Source organism: Ambystoma mexicanum, chromosome 6q (genome assembly GCF_040938575.1).
Source record: "Ambystoma mexicanum isolate Mex_15411 chromosome 6q, UKY_AmexF1_1, whole genome shotgun sequence".
In the NCBI taxonomy this organism is placed as follows: domain Eukaryota; kingdom Metazoa; phylum Chordata; class Amphibia; order Caudata; family Ambystomatidae; genus Ambystoma; species Ambystoma mexicanum.
The window spans coordinates 595,686,347-595,702,282 of record NC_090937.1 but is presented as its reverse complement, the minus strand read 5'-3'; positions in this window follow the sequence as shown (position 1 = coordinate 595,702,282).

Here is a 15,936-nt window from a genome sequence, read left to right as displayed (position 1 = left end):
GACCATTTAACCGGTACTGCCTTGTATGGGAAATTTTAAAACATAGTATGGCTAAGCCTTGGTCCTGCTAAATCCAGAAAAAGAGTTCTCAAATCATCTGAAGACATAGAAACAATAGCCAAAAATGATCCCAGCAGCCAAGCCATTTTGAAAAACAATTTAGTAGACACATACTACCCGAACAGGTGTACCACTTTGGAAACCATTTGTCTACACCACATAGCCCAAAACTTCACATACAAAAATAATATTAAACCAGATGAGAAGAAAGGTAGATACAAAGTTGAAAATTGTAAAGGCATCCTAGTGAAATTTACCAAACAAAGCTTGAATAATGATATGAAATTGACATAAAAACTATTCAACATAAAGAACTGTATTACATGTCTCTCCTACAACTTTTTAAACCATGGACATAAGAAGATTTATTAGATACCCATGTCTCCTATGAAGATGTGTTCAAAGCAAATGCAAGCACTATAACGGATATAAACCTTTTGCAGTACAAATCAATGTTAGACAATGAACAGCAACAAGAAGAAGAACTCAAAGCACAACTAAATATAGACACTCCTGACAGCAGTAAACCTTCTCTAACAGGAAGCCAATAACCACTTAGACAACCACTCATAGAACATGAGGCTGAATTAGCCATGACTGAAGTAGAACACATGATGTACCAGTATGAAGAGTCTACACAAGACTTTGTTATACTCAAATCCCAATTAAACAATGAACAGCATAGCATTTTCCTAGATATAACAAAACAAATTGAACATGGTATGCAGCATGAAACTAAAACGTGTACCTGCCAAGACTACAAACCTATACTGCTGTATGTGAGTGGTCAAGCTGGTTCAGGGAAAACATTCTTAATAAAAATCATCAGCAAGTTCCTCCAACAATTGACAAAAAACAAACTTTCAGCTGTTGTAGCTGTCCCCACAGGTTTAGCTGCCTGCAACATAGTCGGTGTTACTTTACACTGATTACTACTCCTTCCAGTAGAACACCAAAACAAATTAGACTGCTACAAACCCTTTCCAGAAGCTGCAATGGAACTACACAAAGTTTTGGAACAAATTAAAATGCTGCTAATAGATGAGGTGAGCATGGTCTGCAACCTAATGTTGGCTTTGATTCACCTCAGATTAGAAGAGGTCCTCAAAACAGACTACAAATAGCTCTTTGGAGGAAACACATTATTGTTTTCAGAGATCTTCTTCAAATAACACCAGTTAAAGGTGAACCTATTGTTAAAACCTTAGGGCACAAACTATGCTATAAAACTCTTGCCAGCATAGTAAATGTCAATATTTGGCAATATTTCCAATACAAAGAATTAATTGAAAACATGCATCAGTCTGCACACCTTACCTATGACAACATTTTGAAAAGTATTCAGATTGGTGTTCTATCTAAAGAAGCACACAGTATCTTGAATATCAGATGCATCCATGACCTATACAGCCATAACACATGTGCTGCTGATGTCATAGAACAATTAACACACAAAAATGTAAACTGTATATCCTTGTGCACAATTCAATGAAACAATGTTGAAAAAAGAAATGCAACCAATAGTTCAAATTTGCTCCACAGACAAACCAGACATGCACGGTATGACACTACACATGTGTGAACAAGCCACAACACGACTAACTACCTTAGAAAACTCTATCTCTAACACAGCTGGTTTAGAGAAAATATTAAAATTATCTTTAAACTGTAGAGTAATGTTCAAACGTAACCTTGACGTGTAGCAAGTACTAGTTAATGAAGCACTTGCTACAGTTGTTGGCTTTCAAACATACTCATGTGACAATAACATTCAGTTTTTCAATATTCACTTTGACAAACTATTAGAGGTTAAAAGAATAGGACGCTCAACAGCCCGATTCCTTCTTTTCAAAGACATGTATGTACGCAGAGAACAATTCTCTCTTGCTCTAGCATATGCAGTCACCATTCATAAATTACAAGGTCTTACCATAGATCAAGCATTGATAGATATTGGTAGCACAGTGTTTATAGAAGGCATAAGCTATGTAGTACTATCACGCCTATGTACACTTGCAGGACTATTTCTAGTCAACTTTGATTCAAGTAAAGTAAACACTGATATTCCTTGCATTCTAGAATACAATAGACTATGTGCCCTCTACGCACCCCATCTCAAAAACTATCCTGTTCCTCAAAAAGCAAATGTGTGTAAAAGAAAACTAGTTCAGACTCAAATTATACAGGATCTAACAACCATACCTCAAAAGAAATTAAAAGAAGCTAATACTTCATCAATGACCACAATCAAAGAAGGATCTACTGCACAACCAAAACCAACTACATCTTCAAAGAAACAACGCACACTTTCAACAAATGTCTTAGACAGGGAACTGTCTGGTCCATTTACATTTTTAAATACAACTGGTGTAAATTGCTATGCAAATGTACAAATTAATTTTCTATTCCAATTGCCACTAGTTATTGAAAATATTTACTTAAATGGGACAGACCAATTATGTTTGCAAATGTTAGTCCTTCACTGAAATACAACCCACAATCCTGACAACACTTACAGTGTTTCTGGAATCAGGCATGAATTGGACTACTGTGCTGGAATGGTCAGATTCACTATAAACACACAAGAAGATCCACAAGAATTTCTAATGTACTTACTACAAGGACTGGAAAACAAAAACATATCTATAAATGAAATCTTCCAGATTCTATACATATGAACACATGCATGCACTTTCTGCAAACATGTGTCACAGGAATATATCCCTAATGAACACCTCCTGTATGTATCCATACCTAACTCTGAATCCATTCCATTTCAGCAACTTGTACAACATGCAAACCCAGCAGATTATATACTACTTGCAATTCTGATAATCGTTCCACCTTACAAATACTGCAAGCTGACCGGATTCACACATGGACAAGTATCACTTGGTAAGAAAACCTTCACAACAGTAGGCATAATCTACCATGCAGGAGCCACAACCAATTCAGGGCATTACACTGCATGCATAAAAAAGATATGTGGATGGTTTGAATGTAATGATACTTCCATTACTCCAAAACAAGGATTACCAGCAAATCTTGTAAATGCTTACTTAATATTCTTAATACCGAAATGTATTCACTAACCTGAGTATAAACATCTACAAAATGTCCTCAACAACCTTTAAATCCATAAACTAATAGAATAGGTCAACAGCTATCTAATGGTAAAAAACTATAAACAATTAGAATACGCCAACCAGTATCTGACTACAACCAGACAACTGCAATATAAATTTTTCTAAGGAATCCCTACAGTACTTATTACGTATAAAAGTACTCTCAACAACTTCAAAACTATCAACAGTAAGAATATGCCAACAAGCATCTTACTGCCTCAAAATTCTGCAACGACCAAACAGATAAATGAATACTGCTAAAGCAACAATAAATAAACAGTTAGAATATGCCAACAGGTATCTAACTGCCCCAAAATTCTGCAACAATCAAACAGTTAAATTAATACTGCTAAAATGAAACAAGAAATAAACAATTAGAATATGCCAACTGGTATCTAATTACAACAGTAGTACCACCACTTCTAAACCAAAAACAATACACCTATTCAATTCCTCCTACTGAAATCAAATCAACCACCGAAAAATATTGTGCCATAATGTAGAAAGTTTTTTTTTTTAGTCCTCACAGATTTTTTTTTCCCACAGACCCAATGATTTTACGAAAAAACACAGGAACTGGGCAAATTGCACAGTACACTGGTTTGAAGCATAGTGCTTCTAAAGCACTAACTATGAGGGTCGACAAAGTACAGAAATGTCTGCTGTGCAATGCAATAACTCATTACAAACTACCTTAAGTAACATGCGATCTTTTCTTTTATCAAAGAGAATTAAAAAAAAAATGTCTGCTCCAATTTCCCATACCATGAAAAAACTGCATACAACCTCAACAAAGCAAACAGTAAGTATACAATGATTGGAGTCACAAATACTGCAACATAACACACCCATGAAATCAAACACCTGACCATTCACCACAACCCAAAATGCTTGGTTGCATGGATGTCATATGCTGTGTTGGTTGTGACCAGTGCCTACAGTCTTGGGTGCATGGCATGGACAAAACACTGCATACAGCGTCAACTAAGCAAACAGTAGTTATACGATGATTTGGAGTCATAACCACCGCAACATAACACACCCATGCAAACGAACACCTGACCACTAACTGCAACCCAAAATGTCTAGAGTCTTAGATACCAACATTCTAAACACAGTCCAACAAACCTACCACCACATACCATGTCCACTGTCCTATAAATACTATTACATTACTGGCAACCAATACACAAACATTTGAAAACATACCCCTTATGCAGCCCACATACCACAGTCAAAATGTTTGCTTGCATGGGTGTGTTATGCTGCGGTGGTTGTGGCCATGGCCTAGACTCTAGGCCCTGGCCACAACCACCGCAGCATAACACACCCATGCAAGTAAACACCTGACCAGTACCCAAACACATAACACAACCAGCTCAAATCCTATCCAATTCTCTTGACTTACTAATGCAGTACTTGCAGTCAATGCACAAACTATTCAATGCATGCCCTCTCCACCCAATATTCAACAAACTACCCAAAACCAATACATCAGAGCATAATAAAATACCCAGTAGTGCAGTCAATTGTTTTCCGGTATGACAATTTTTAAACTTATCAGAACTGGGAGCTGAAGCTTTGGAGCCTATGTACCCCCCCAATTATTTGAAGTGAAAGCTAGAAAGTGAGAGAGAATAAGAGAGAGAGAGTGTTTGTGTGTGTGTGTGTGTGTGTGTGTGAGAGAGAGAGAGTGAGAGAGTATGTGGTATTTGTAAGAGAAAGCAAGTGTGTGTCTGTGTGTGTGTGCCTTCGTGTGTGTGTGAGAGTGAGAGAGCGAGAGAGTCAGAGAGAGACTGACTAGATGTACGGCATTGTCCTTTTTGGCCAATGAGGGAGAACTCACAACAATAAAGATTCAAACCAAAAACTCGGAGGGGAGGGGATGTCAGCCCACAGAAGCGATGCCTAGGAAAGGGCAGTAAAATATAGAGCCAGTGGTATCATGAAATCATGAACAAGACCTAGAACTGAGAAATGTACTCACAAGACACGGGTTCAAATGCCAGCAAGATCCTCTCTGAACCCCTGCTGCTTCTCAAACTGCTCACCCAGCCCCCAGCAGACCACTTCTTGGGCCCATCTGTGCACCTCTGGTCCTTCTGACATTGCTCACCCAGCCCCCAGCAGAACACTTCTTGGGCCCATCTCTGCACCCCTGGTCTTCTCACACTGCTCACCCAGCCCCCAGCAGACGGCTACTTGGGTCCTTCTCAGCATGTCCTCAACCAGCCGCGATGACCACGGACACCACCATCACATCATGGCCTTCTCCCACCTAAACAAATAAAGCATATGCCCCATCTCTCACTCCCCCACCCTCTCCAGCTATTCTTTCACATCAACACACTTACCAAAATTAGATTCCATCTCTGTTCCACGCCGCACTGTCCGCGGATCCAACAAGACGGGTGCATCAAGAACATTTGATGCACCTTACGCTTCACTCCAACCAATCAGCGAACACAGTGCCTGTCCACGGACATGATGCACACCCACCGACCAATCGGTGTCCTGTCCGCAGAGCGAACAGGGTAGTGTGTCCACGGACAGGGCACAGATATCACACAATTATTTGCACCTACTTTTTGTCGTTTTAAAAAGAACTACTGGATGGATTTCTACCAAATTTACAAAAGCACACTTTCGAGACCAAGACACCGCTCCTGCAGCACATTTGGTGAAAATCCGTCCAGTGGTTTCGGCTGTAGGCGTGAGCAAAGCTTTTCTCCATCAGTCTATGGCAAATAAAGACATTTTGGGACCCCCTATAACTTTACCCCCCTTGACCAAACCTCACAAAATGTTCTAAAACAATTCAGAGCTAGCCATATACTTTTTTGCAAAGTTTGGTGAGGATTCGACCAGAGGGAGCGAAGTTATAAACCACCCAAAAAGATGAGCAACTTAACCATAACTACTTGGCTGCTACTGCAGACCCAGTAATTACATGGCCCACAGTAGTGGCCGTGTAGTTATGATTAAGTCGCTAAACCCAGAGGAAGAGCACTTTTTGGGCGGCTTATAACTTCACTTCAGGGGATATCTTACATTGTTGTATCATGCAATAGAAACACTGAAGAAGTTCAAAAAGCAGCACATAAAGACATTACATTTAATAATAAATAAGAAGTGGAAACTGTATATTTAAGACATCAACTGTCTATTTAAATAGCATATGCACCAGAATGTAATATACCAAAACAAATATGCCTCCAACATAATTACCTCACAGAAACTGCACAGCAAAAAGCAACAGTAGACCTACACAACAGTAACAGCAAAACCTACCAAGAAACTAGTAAGTACACTGCATTTATTTTATATATTTATAAACTTTCTGTATTAGGTACACTAAAACTAATATTTATTTTTACACAGAAATGTCCAGTACTTTGGAATGGCTGGAAGAAAATTTCCCACGGGATGAATTGAGTGAAGACAGTGATACTAAAGGTAGACACAACATTTCTCTATATAAGCCAATTAATAACCATTACTTTATGTGTACGTAACACATTTTTTTAAACAGACCATACAGACACTAAACATAATATACCAAGAGAGACATTAGAAAATCCTCTGCAGCGAATGGATCTAAAATGGATATGTTAATTAAACATTTAATTATGTTAAGACACTTTGTAGAGGACCACATACAAGAAAACATTAAATATCACTGTACCACATGTACCTGTTTCCCCTCTCCATGTAACAGTCAACTATTCCCAAACCCTCCCCAGCAAGAAAAACATTATGATGAAACTTCCATCCCTTCCTGCCCTCCCATCCATCATGCCCAAACCCCTAATCCCCTGCATTTGTTTCAGTTTCTTCTTCCCCCTCTCTTTTGTAATTGTTATACTGTTATACAATAATACATTTTTTTAAGTGTGTTGTTAGTATATTCTTGTGTCTTATTTTTTTAAAAAGGCTATCAGAGTGTCTGCAGACAGCGCGGGTGTCTGGGATGTCCACAATTAACCAAAATGGGGGTGCCTAAGGACACTATTCCTGTTCTTACTGTTCGTAATCAAAATGGAGGTGTCCTTAGGACACACAAGATATCCGCCTGCTTTCAATTAACCAAATTGAGGGTGTCCTAAGAACAGTATACCTGTTTGTACGGTTCGCAAACAAACTGGAGATGACCTTAGGACACACAAGATGTCCGTCTGTCCGTAATGAATCAAAATGGAAGTGTCCTAAGGACACTATACCTGGTCGCACTGTTCGTAGTTAAAATGTGGGTGTGCGCAGGACTCTAAATCTGTCCGCATGTCCGTAACTATTCAAATTAAGGTGTCCTAAGAACATTCCCCCAGTTCGCAATGTCCACAACCAAAATCAATATGTCCATAGAACACCTATCCGGTCCCCGTGTCCGCAAAGTTCTGATGCACATTTATTTTATTCGGGGACTTGAACACTTGAACATTGTCACTAGAACACCCGTGTGCATGTGTACCACACTCTTGGGCCCTACGAACAGCGCGGCTGTCTGTAACTGTCCGCTGCATGTGTGTCGCACTTTTAATTAGTCCGGGGACTGCAATACTGTCTGGAGAACATCCACGCGCATGCGCATAACCAACCCTGCGCATTTAGTGTTCTACGAAAAACCGTCCCATTCGCGAACATGTCCGCAATGTCATCATGTGGGTCCTTATTTACGGACACTGTCCGGGCCCACGAACATTTAAAAAGTGCTTTGAGCAATCCAAGGTGTTTTCCCGTAGAATTTCACCATTACACATGTCCCAGACAAAGTCCCTGGCGATCTACATGCTTTTTGGAACTTTTTAATCCCTTTCTTGGTGGTCGAAGTGTCCACGGACAGCACGGGAGTCCACAAAGTGCACCCCAGCATCCCTATAAAAGGCCACACCCCAGAGCTGATCCTCATTCTGTCTTTCTACTACTGCAGACTGACCTGGTTTTGCTATTTGGTTTTGCTGATTGCTAAGAGCTGTTCTGTTGGCATCCATGGCTGCTGCTGTTGTTGCTGCTGTCTCAGTGCCACCCCCACCCCCTCCACCACCACCACCTCCCCAAGGGCATGCAGAGGGGAACAGGCCTGAGGATGCAGAGGAGAGTGATGAAGAGGATGAAGAGGATGAAGTAGTGGAAGTCACCACTACTAGCACTCATCATGAAACTTGGGTGTGGAGGTTATTTACCACTCTTGATGGAGTACCAAAAGCATGTGCAAACAAGGTGCGCTGCGCTCAGTGCAAGATGGTGCTGAGTCATGGCAAGCCTGGTTTGTATAGCTATGGTACTACATCAATGAAGCGACACCTAATATCGTTCCATGGTGGGGCTGTTCGTAAGGTTGTACCTTGCGATAAACGTAGTAGGTTGAGTTCCCATGCAGCATCTTCCGTTTCTGCTCCTGCCACCACAAAGAGACACTCCTGTGGGACAGCGCATCCCTCCAGCTGCCTCACAGGACATACGTGATGATGTTGACCCTTACCTTTCGAGGGTCACAGTATTGTGCATGTACTGCGATGCATTACTCTGCAGGAGGGAGACCCTTTGAAGTGCTTTTGAGGCTGCAGTCAAGGACATGAGAAGGACTGCTACCTACCTGAATAAGGCCCACCCTACATCTTCCTCTCTCCACCTGCCCTTTCTTATCCATGTGCTTGGTGTCCCTTCCATACTCTCCTTTCCCCTCCTTTCCTTGTGTGTCATGTTTAAAAAAAAACAAAAAATATAAAACAACACCCAAAAAAAGCCTCTTTTCAGAGCCACCATTCACAGTTCAAAAATAGAAGTGTCAATGAAATGCTGCAGAGCCCTGTGCATTTTTAGTAGTCTTTAGACTGTCCGCAGACTTTTAAAATTTTTGGGGTGCTGTCCTATGAGAACCATTGCACTTTTCTCCAGGAGGAAGTGGTTTCTCTGAAAAGAGCTTTTTTTTGTGTTTCGAAAATTTCAAATGATCAACACCTATTGCAAAATGGATTGCTGTGATTCCAAAAAGGGTTCCAATCCTTTTTGTATATTTCTCAGAAAAATCTGATTGCTACCGAACATAATATTTTCATTGTGAAAAGAGGACATGCTAACATCTCTCAAAAAGGCACAAACAGCCTTGTTGACAGTCCACCTCGCTTACTTTATTTGTGGACCATATAAAGAAGAACGCAGCCACATTTGTCTCTGCGCTACACAAGAAAAAATTACTCTGGAGTTTGGAAAGATGTCCATGACTCTCCCAAGTCCTTCTTTCATTGCAAATTGCAAAGAGATTCCAGACACATGTCCTGAACTGTTCCCTCCACACTGAATAATAATAATGTCTGGATGACACTGTGTCACCAAAGTAGCACAGAGAGGTAGCAAATCCAGGCACTTCATTCTATGCTCTCCATACCAGTGCACTTCCACATGAGGGAATCCAAGATCTGCAGCCACTCCACAGCGATCCACTCCACAGCGATCTGCATGCACCTCCAACCAATGTATCCACAAATCTCCAAAAATCCAAAACAATCTGCTTTCTGAAACACACAGCCACAGCTATGGGCTCTCCTCTCAGGTAAAAGACTTTCTGACAAACTCTCTCCTTACACATCAAACCCAGTAAAAATTATTGATGCATACCTCTCAACCTCAAAATCCCTGTATGTAATACGCTGTGTCCGCCGACAACCGCGGTGTCCATGGACAAATCGTAAAATCTGAGAGTTTTGAATGAACATTTAAATAGTGTACTCCATTTCCCCTTTGAGGTTGGCTCTGAAAAGTGCCTTTTTTTAATATGCTTCAGAATTAGCTTCTCCAAAGCAATCCTTATATTCCAAAACAGCATGCCATTTCCCGTTAAAGATAAAGAAATGCCATCTGCTTTAAAGTAAACAACATTACCAGATTCAATATTGTCATTATTGCAAAAGAACAACCCAGCTCTAATCATAAAAGCAAACATGCATTGGGTAATTAAACACCTAGCAATTATGCTGAGGACAAAAAACAGAACTATTGTCCCATACTGCCCTAGGTAATAAAGCAGAAAAAATAACCTTGGCATTTGGAAGGACTTTCATGACTACCTGAACCAAATTTTGCAAATTTTGCAACAAAGTAGCGGCACTGACATAGCCCAAATGCACAGCACCACAATGCAGGACAACTACATCTGGACTATTGAACCTAGCCATATCCTGACAAACTTCCAACATCGCCTGCAAATTAAAACCAGGCACAGTACTCCACACCACCTCCACTCCCTTTACATCAAAATTCTTTGCCACATTCCTACATTTAGCATATAGCTCCAAACTATCAACAAATATATCTCTGAGCACTAACACCCTAGCCCTCATTATGAGTGCGGCGGTAAGGCGTCACCGGCACCGGTAAGGATGCCAGTGCCTTTAACCCCTTTCCGCCGTATTCCGAGGTCCCTTAGCAGGTTCCACTAAGGCCAGCTGGTAAAACCAGCCATCCTTAGCGGGTTCCGCTAAGGGACCAGGGAGAGAATAACGGGCCCACTATTTGCGGGCCCATTATTAGCTCCCCCCCATTCCCATTGAGCCCTATGTGGGCTCGAATGGGAATGGGAAAAGGTATTTTGAATAGGGATTTACCGGGTCCTCCAAGGTTGGAATGACCCGATAAGTCCCCATTCAGAGACCCCAGACCCGGAAATGACTTTGGAGGCAACCATGGTGCTTGTAGCACCATGGTTGCCTCCAAACTCGTAATGACCCCCCTGGCTTTGACCACCCCTACCATCTTCACTACACACAGCCTATTTCAATACAAACCACAACCTCAACACCTGATTGGCTGATCCCTACAGTCCTATTTCCATGCCAGATATGTTGAGAAGTCCTGTATGTGGCATGCCCTGTCCGCGGACAGTCGCTGTGTCTGCAGAGCGCGTGACAATGGGGCATCCCTTCTACCCTTTCCACTTCACTCTCTGCACCATTCCCTCAGTGGCTACTGTTAAGCAGTCGCACAACCATCCACCAATCACATGCAGGAACTCTACATCTAACTCCATCAAGACTGATCAGCACTTTAGATGTACTATTGATCACTCTCAGTACAATTGAGCTGTGACTGCAATGGACCTACATCAACAACTACTATAAAACTCCCCAGGAGTTCTACTTGCAGATTCATGCACATCCACAAGCATGAACACAAACTACAGGTATGAATATTTTCTGCACAGTACATGTACAGCTGTTTTATGAATGCATATCAACAAAGTAACTGCCACTGTATAACCTGTAAAATAAACTTACTCTCATTTCTCCCATCTGCTATAATCAAGTGTCCCTTGTAAACCTGTCTGCTCTCCAAATTGTTGTTTATACAAACAGCTATCTAAAAAAGTGTAATTTCATATTAAAAAATGAGAGAAATAAAAGTATAACTGTGGAAAAAGGCTCTGTAGTGTACTATAAAATGGCACGCAGCAGGATGAGTACATGCATCTCTATTCATACACACAGATAGACAATATCAATACAAAGGCTCCCAGCTGAAACAACACCACTGCCTCTACATCAAACGCTTCTGCTTTATTTCCCACAAATGCCTACATTGCATGCTTTTCTGTACAGTTCCTGCCATTTACCCTCTAAAAATAGCAACAAAAATAAATGATTATTTCTTCTATCTCCTAACAAACAATAACACAGCATTAAGAAGCCAAGTATGCTCTGTACAATTATTATTATACTCATTTGTAAAAATGTTCAACTAAAAGATTCTAAGTAAAATATACAGGATGCACATAGGCAAAGGAAAGTGCATGTACATAATGTGCTCAGTTATCAGAAAACACTTCTACTGCAAAAACAAAAAATCAATGTCTACATTGACAATAGTGCTATAAACACACATATTTATGAACTTCTTTCTTTTACAATTGCAGTGAAGAGCACTCTCCTGAAAAGCAGCAGCGTCTGAAGTACAAACAAGAATTTAGAAGAAACCTACTCTTTCCATTCAAAAAAGTGCAATACTACTAACTGTTACCCAAACACACTAGAATTCTAGTATTGTAGAACAAACAAGTGAATTAACCCTTTAGTATTAGTGCTTCCCCTCACCACCTGCATACTTTGTATTGTCATCTGACCCCCAGTATAGTAACACACAAATACAAGAATAGCCTTCCCAACTTGATGTAGCTGCCCATTGCACAATCATACATCCTTACCATCATACTCAGACACTCATGCACAAAGCACACATATACTGCACAACAACCCAACCCACACTTTCTTTTTTCTCCAACATACTCCAAAGAAATCCTACCAAAAAGCAACTCCATAGAAAGCAACACAGAAGTAGAGATAATCAAAATAAAATTGTCCAAAATAATCATCCATCTCTAGCAGAATTTGTACAAAAAGTTCAAACAAAACAGCTAATACAGTCATTAAGCGAAACAAAACAAGCTTACAGTACAGACACTTTGCCTCCTCTTTCAAAATGGAAAAAGGAAACAGAAAGTGATTAACAAGACTTCAGCAACCACTACTGCTAACACCACACCTATAAATCTTCATGTAGTGGCAAGTAACCATACCAAAAACAAATATTTTACAAAGAATGTTCACCACAGAGTCCTTCAGAACCTTATAAAAACAGGAGAGATATCATGCACAACCCTAAAAACCTACCATAGAAAATGTATCCTAGAATCTCTCATAGACAGCGCAATCCTTCTCAAAAGGAAGTTATTTATTTTAGTCTTAAACAGAATGAAACCACTAACAAAATTAACTACTAAACTACAAAAAATACTTCTTATTAAACAGAATATCAACAAAAATAGCTTCTTAAACATCTGTCGAGGTGAATGGAGTCACACCACGAGCACAGAACTATATGTTCATGATGAAGCATGCAAACAAAAGCAAACAAACCCAATTGCCATACATAGCAGTGGACGAGGGTATGAAAAACTTAATAATACCATTATGGAACAAGAAACGCTGCTCACAAAAATATCCCCAGAAAACTCAGTATCACCTCTCCATTCCACTGAACCAAAACGTCCAGTCTACAAATGGCCATGCACATCAATGTGTTACATTGCCAAAAAATATTTCAAATCTTTATGCCAGTTCCTCAATCAGTATGTAAAAAGCAAAGACAAATACAAAATGAAACTACTACAAAATATGGATGCCTATCCAGTGCGCAAATACTCAGGATTACAAGGACATTCATTAGCCTGCATTTCAGGACCTATTTGCAAAAGCACCTTCCATCATATCAAAATGATAGCAACACATCATTCAACTATAAGAACTCTGGTCCATAAACTCTACTATGCTAAAAGTCCTGCTTTAGCACTAGACAATTTAAATAATAATCTTCTACATTGTACAGCCAACCAACTACTCGAAGAAATAGAGCATATCCAGAGAAAATATTTTGGACGTGAAAGCCACTTACAAAATGCAATAGCTTTACAACAAACTAGCAACTACTGTACAAATAGCAACCTTCTATTACACACATACAAAAAATACATACTAAAGTTTAAAAGTACATCCGCTGAAGTACCAAACCATGTGTGTGTGTGTGTGTGGACATTTTATAAAAGTAGCACAGAAACGGTAGCCATAACGTACAAAATAGAAGACAATGAAGATTCCAAATGGTTCCAACTAGCTCTCTATCTTATAGCAGAAAACAAATACGAGATTACTAACCCCTTAATACTATGCAGTTACTGCACTGCAAAACTTGACAACAACCAAACACCTTCACGTGCTATCAGAAATCATTCCCATTACCAAAACCCCTGTAACAACTCAACTTACATGAGAGCATCATAATTTAAACAGTGGACCCATTTCAAGCAATAATACACCCTCAACCAAAAACAGCAAAACTACCTCCCTCTGAATTATTCAAAGGCATTTGTGGCAAAGTAGTTTATTTTCCATCAGATCTCAAAGAAAATGTACACACTCCGGGAGTGCAATGTCCAATAGATCAATCTTTAATTATCTTAGTAAATGGCGTACCTACAAAACACAAAAAAATTTGGCAACAACTTGTAGACTTACCGTTAAAAAAGCCCTGCAATATCTAAAAGACAACAATGAATGCTACTGAGAAATTAATATTGAAGAAAACCTGAGGGAAACCACTGAAATAATTCAAGAGTCATCAGAAACTGGTCAATTTCAACTTCTAGATCCTGCTACAGAATCCAATATTTTAGACCATTATAAAATTCATCCATTGCACTCTAAAGACACCATAGATGATGCACTTGAAACATACCAACTGCGACATGCCAAAGGATCTCCAATCAGCATATGGGAAAAATGTATAGAAGCATGTGCCTTTCCTCTACTCTTTGAAAAAGAGGAAGGTATAATGATAGACCCACACAAATAACAGCATCAGAATACCGCTCTTTACAAATGTATTCTGAAGATCCCAGAATCAGACAAAACGTGGAATACATATTCCACTTTCTCTTTGAAAGTGAACTAGCAATTCTATGGAACGGAGTTGACACACATTGAAATCAGGTACCAATTTTCAAAATATGTCAGCTATACAATTACTTAAACAAAAATTGCAAGAAAAAGATGAGGTTTTACAGTCAAGCATTAGAAATCTTTTAGCAAACATGAGTGGTACAAAAGAATACTGGTTCCGATGTCACAGAGATGTACGCTGTATGATAAGAAACCTTAGCCTACCCACTTGGTTTTGTGGGATATTTCAACCCATGCCAATGCACCCTACTACACCCCTTTGCCAATGGGGAAATAAAACGGCTATAACCCTGTGCGCACCAAATCTGCAAGACTGTGCATGGTTCATAAACCACAAAAGAGCTGCACACCCTGCCACACAGGTAAAGATGGTGTAAAAACAGGAGTCACCTGTCACCTGTCACAAGGCCACACAAGGGCTCAAAATCTGAAAAATGCCCTTAAATAAAGCTCTGTAATCAATGGCAACTTTCAAAGTGCTTTTTTGGCACTAAATTCTGTCATCGTTCCAGTGAATTATTGGAAGGAAAAGTGCGCTGAAATCCAGGCAGTCAGAGGAATCCAGGCATCACTGCCTGACTGCTTCCTAAGGAAATTGGCTGTCAAACCCAGTTTAAAAGTGTTTCCTTTTTCCTGAACAAGTGAAAAATCCACCTGTTTAAAGGATGTTTCTAAACAGGGCTTAATTCCTTTAAAATGTCAAAATCCATTACAAACACTGTTCATGTTATATATTTTAAATAAAAGATTGTAGGTGAATCTTACAGAACTCAGTGGAAGTAATTGCTAAAATCTGATTGGGCAGTGCATGGCCTGGGAAAGTTGACATCTCAGCTTGACACTCCCTTGAAAACAGGAAGCCTAATTGTTCCTGCATAATGACATCAAGCAGCACAATAGGACCTCAGTAGACTTTAGTCTGTGGCTGAGCCAAGGACAATGGCAAGCTGCCCTACTGATCTCTACAGGGGAGCTACCCTCCAGAAAGGGGACACACCTCCCGAATCAAAGGACTGTACAGCTGCTGCCTGGGAAGGGGAGGTAACAAAGGAGAACTTTGATGATAAATCCTTATTTGGAATTAAAGTTTAAAACTCTTTAAATGAGCACCCTAAAGAGGTATAAATCTGAAAATTGGTAGACATTAACCTAATTTCAGGCTCTTGATTTGAAGACATTGATTAAACTTGTACCATTTAAGGACCGAAAGTTATGAAAAAAGTATAATTATAGCAGAATGATTAATG